Consider the following 5,000-nt stretch of genomic DNA (forward strand, 5'->3'; position numbering starts at 1 on the left):
CGGCAGAGCCGGCGAAATCGGCAAAGTCGGCAGCAGGTGCTGACTGTGAGTCTGCACGATTTATGGTCCAGGGCTTGACGGAAAAGACTGTTGGTCCAGACAAGGGGGCAGCGGCAGCCATGCCAACAGGGGGGAATCGGCAGCGCAGATTTTTCGACGAACATGGGCTGGACGCTGGACTGGCCGGGCCATGCAGGAAAATTCATCGAGGGGACACGCTGAAGAAACAGCGCTGGTTTAGACACGGTGGGCGCAGTGTTGGAATCGGCAGCGCCGATGAAACCGGCAAAGTCGGCAGAATTGGCAGCGGGTGCTGGCGATGGGTCTGGACGGGCTGGATAGTCCAAGGCTCGACGAGAAAGACCGCAGGTTGAGACACTGGGGCAGTGGCAGCCCGCGGGACAGTGTTGGCAGATTCGGCAGCGCAGATTTGTGCGGCTGCAGGTTCGTCGGGGAAAATCGGCAGCGCAGATTTTTCGACGAACATGGGCTGGACGATGGACTGTCCAGGCCAGGCAGGAAAATTTGTCGAGGGGACACGCTGACGAAACAGCGCTGGTTCAGGCACGGCGGGCAGTGTTGGAATCGGCAGCGCCGACGAAATCGGCAAAGTCGGCAGAATCGGCAGCACAGATTTTTCGACGAACATGGGCTGGACGCTGGACTGGCCGGGCCATGCAGGAAAATTCATCGAGGGGACACGCTGACGAAACAGCGCTGGTTCAGGCACAGCGGGCAGTGGTGGAATCGGCAGCGCCGACGAAATCGGCAAAGTCGGCAGAATCGGCAGCGGGTGCTGGCGATGGGTCTGGACGGGCTGGATAGTCCAAGGCTCGACGAGAAAGACTGCTGGTTTAGACACTGGGGCAGTGGCAGCCCGCGGGACAGTGTCGGCAGATTCGGCAGCGCAGATTTGTGCGGCTGCAGGTTCGTCGGGGAAAATCGGCAGCGCAGATTTTGCGACGAACATGGGCTGGGCGATGGACTGTCCAGGCCAGGCAGGAAAATTTGTCGAGGGGACACGCTGACGAAACAGCGCTGGTTCAGGCACGGCGGGCAGTGTTGGAATCGGCAGCGCCGACGAAATCGGCAAAGTCGGCAGAATCGGCAGCGCAGATTTTTCGACGAACACGGGCTGGACGGTGGACTGTCCAGGCCAGGCAGGAAAATTCGTCGAGGGGACACGCTGACGAAACAGCGCTGGTTCAGACACGGTGGGCGCAGTGTTGGAATCGGCAGCGCCGAGAAAATCGGCAAAGTCGGCAGAATCGGCAGCAGGTGCTGGCGATGAGTCAGGACGGACTGGATAGTCCAAGGCTCGATGAGAAAGACCGCTGGTTTAGACACTGGGGCAGTGGCAGCCCGCGGGGCAGTGTCGGCAGATTCGGCAGCAGTGTCTGCCGATTCGGCAGCGTTGGCTTGTTGGCGCGGGGGGCCGATGCGAGTGGGGACTTGGGCAGCGGGCAGTGAAAGCAAGAGTTTCCCCGATGCTGCCGGGAAAAACGCTCCCCGGGATGGCCGGGTGAGATGACCCGGCGGCCCGCGACGGGTCATTCAATTCCATGCCCCGTCAACATAACTCCCGATGTACTGTTTGCTTTTTCGGAAGAAGAGATCCATCCCCCCATCCTCGGCCAGCCAAAAACGCTCCAATTAATGGCCGGGTGAGATGACCCGGCGGCCCGCGACGCGTCATTCAAATCACTGCCCTATCGGCTACAACTGCTGATGGGTGGGATTAGAGGCCTGCCATGGTGGTGAGGGGCGGCGAGGACCGTGAAAGCTAGAGTTTTTCAGAGGCTGCCGGGAAAAAGGCCCCTCGGGTGGCGGGGTGCGAGGACCAGGCGCGTCATTCAATTCTCTTCCCTATCAACTTGGCTCCCGTTGGCGGGATTGGAGGCCTACTGTTTGTTACAGGGCTAAAATCGTCAGGGGAAGAGCTGACGAAACAATGCTGGTTTGGATGCAGGGGGTAGTGTTGGAATCGGCAGCGCGGACAAAATCGGCAAAGTCGACAAAAAAGACTGTTGGTCTGGACATCGGGGCAGCGGCAGCCATGCCGACAGGGGGGGAAATCGGCAGCGCAGATTTGTGCAGCTGCAGGTTCGTCGGGGAAATCGGCAGCGCAGATTTTTCGATGAACATGGGCTGGAAGATGGACTGTCCAGGCCAGGCAGGGAAATTCGTCAAGGGGACACGCTGACGAAACAGCGCTGGTTTAGACACGGTGGGTGCAGTGTTGGAATCGGCAGCGCCGACGAAATCGGCAAAGTCGGCAGAATCGGCAGCGGGTGCTGGCGATGAGTCTGGACGATTTATAGTCCAGGGCTTGATGGAAAAGACTGTTGGTCCAGACAATGGGGCAGTGGCAGCGCGGATTTGTGCAGCTGCAGGTTCGTCGGGGAAAATCGGCAGCGCAGATTTTTCGACGAACAGGGGCTGGGCGCTGGACTGGCCGGGCCAGGCAGGAAAATTCGTCAGGGGGCCACGCTGACGAAAACAGGGGCTGCGGAGTGGAAAATCGGCAGCGCAGATTTTTCGACGAACAGGGGCTGGACCGGCCGGGCCAGGCAGGAAAATTCGTCAGGGGGGCACGCTGACGAAAAGAGGGGCTGCCGCGTGGAAAATCGGCAGCGCAGATTTTTCGACGAACAGGGGCTGGATGCTGGACCGGCCGGGCCAGGCAGGAAAATTCGTCAGGGGGGCACGCTGACGAAAAGAGGGGCTGCCGCGTGGAAAATCGGCAGCGCAGATTTTTCGACGAACAGGGGCTGGATGCTGGACCGGTCGGGCCAGGCAGGAAAATTCGTCAGGGGGGCACGCTGACGAAAAGAGGGGCTGCCGCGTGGAAAATCGGCAGCGCAGATTTTTCGACGAACAGGGGCTGGACCGGCCGGGCCAGGCAGGAAAATTCGTCAGGGGGGCACGCTGACGAAAAGAGGGGCTGCCGCGTGGAAAATCGGCAGCGCAGATTTTTCGACGAACAGGGGCTGGATGCTGGACCGGCCGGGCCAGGCAGGAAAATTCGTCAGGGGGGCACGCTGACGAAAAGAGGGGCTGCCGCGTGGAAAATCGGCAGCGCAGATTTTTCGACGAACAGGGGCTGGACTGGCCGGGCCAGGCAGGAAAATTCGTCAGGGGGGCACGCTGACGAAAAGAGGGGCTGCCGCGTGGAAAATCGGCAGCGCAGATTTTTCGACGAACAGGGGCTGGACGCTGGACTGGGCCAGGCAGGAAAATTCGTCAGGGGGGCACGCTGACGAAAACAGGGGCTGCCGCGTGGAATGGCAGCCTACACGCAGATGCGAATTCGGCAGCGCACGATGGCTTGAGCAGGTCATGGGTTCGACTTGGCGCGATCTGAAACCTGGACGAGGGACTGTCGACGCTGGACGAGCCAGCGCGGTGGCCTGTCGTGCCCCGTTCAGGGGGGGCCTGCCGCGGAGACAGCCCTCGCGGGCTCGACAGCGCAGGCCAGCGTCCCCGACGTCGCTGGCCGCGGCAGGCGAGCTGCCGGGGTTCCCGCATTCCTACAAGAAAACGTCGTGCTTTCCACATGAAACCAATCCAGTAAAATCAGCCATATTTTTATGAGGCTGCCCACTGAATTTGGGGTCATTCCGGGCCGGTTCCTAGTTTTGCGGATTTACTCGATTTCTAATGGTAGGAAAATTAAAACAAATACTTCCCGACCTCGAAAAATTCTGGGAAAATTAATGAAGGTGGATTGGATTTTTGCCAACCTCTGTGCAAAATTTCAGCTCAAAATACCAAGAAATGAATTTTTTAGAGGGGGGGTGACAGCTGGGACCTAGTAGTGTCTCCCCCTGCCAGAGCTGCAATGACACTTATTGCTCTTTAGGGAGCCACCAGGCCGGCGCCCCTCAAAGACCACACGCGCGCGCGCGCCCGCCCGCGCTGGGCGCTGGGGCGCTGGGGCGCTGGGGCCTGAGGGCCTGGGGCCCTTGGGCGCTTGGGCGCTTGGGCGCGCGCGCGCGGCCCCCGCAGCCATGCCGCGCTGCGCGACGCGCGGACAGCCCCTGCTGGCTTGCTCTCTCGCCCGCGGGGGGGCTGCCTTCGGGCCCTGGCCCCCCGCGTTCTGGCTTGCCCCCTGCGTGGGAGAGGCTAGGCGCTGCAGGGGCCAGCCCGACGTCGCTGGCCGCGGCAGGCGACAGCCCCTGCTGGCTTGCTCTCTCGCCCGCGGGGGGGCTGCCTTCGGGCCCTGGCCCCCCGCGTTCTGGCCTGCCCCCCGCGTGGGAGAGGCTAGGCGCTGCAGGGGCCAGCCCGACGTCGCTGGCCGCGGCAGGCGACAGCCCCTGCTGGCTTGCTCTCTCGCCCGCGGGGGGGCTGCCTTCGGGCCCTGGCCCCCCGCGTGGGAGAGGCTAGGCGCTGCAGGGGCCAGCCCGACGTCGCTGGCCGCGGCAGGCGAGCCGCCGGGGTTCCCGCATTCCTACAACAAAACGTCGTGCTTTCCACATGAAATCAATCCAGTAAAATCAGCCATATTTTTATGAGGCTGCCCACTGAATTTGGGGTCATTCCGAGCCGGTTCCTATTTTTTCCGATTTCCTCGATTTTTAATGGTAGGAAAATAAAAAAAAATACTTCCCGACCTCGAAAAATTCTGGAAAAATTAATAAAGTTGGATTGGATTTTTGCCAACCTCTGTGCAAAATTTCAGCTCAAAATACCAAGAAATGAATTTTTTAGAGGGGGGGTGACAGCTGGGACCTAGTAGTGTCTCCCCCTGCCAGAGCTTCAATGACACTTATTGCTCTTTAGGGGGGTGCCCCCTGACTGGCCATGGGGCGCGCTGGCCTGGCGCCCATAGGCCTGCCGCGGGGGATATGTGGGCTGTTGCTAAACTCGGACTAAGGTGGGGGGCCTCATGGCCCGAAGTATTGCCGGCATCGATGACCCGTTTTCCGGCCGGCGACGACCCGATTCCGGCCACCGTCTTCGGGACCCGCTCCAAGCCGTCGGGCGCGTTGGGGCTGCTT

Source organism: Populus nigra, chromosome 2 (assembly GCF_951802175.1).
Source record: "Populus nigra chromosome 2, ddPopNigr1.1, whole genome shotgun sequence".
Classification (NCBI taxonomy): domain Eukaryota; kingdom Viridiplantae; phylum Streptophyta; class Magnoliopsida; order Malpighiales; family Salicaceae; genus Populus; species Populus nigra.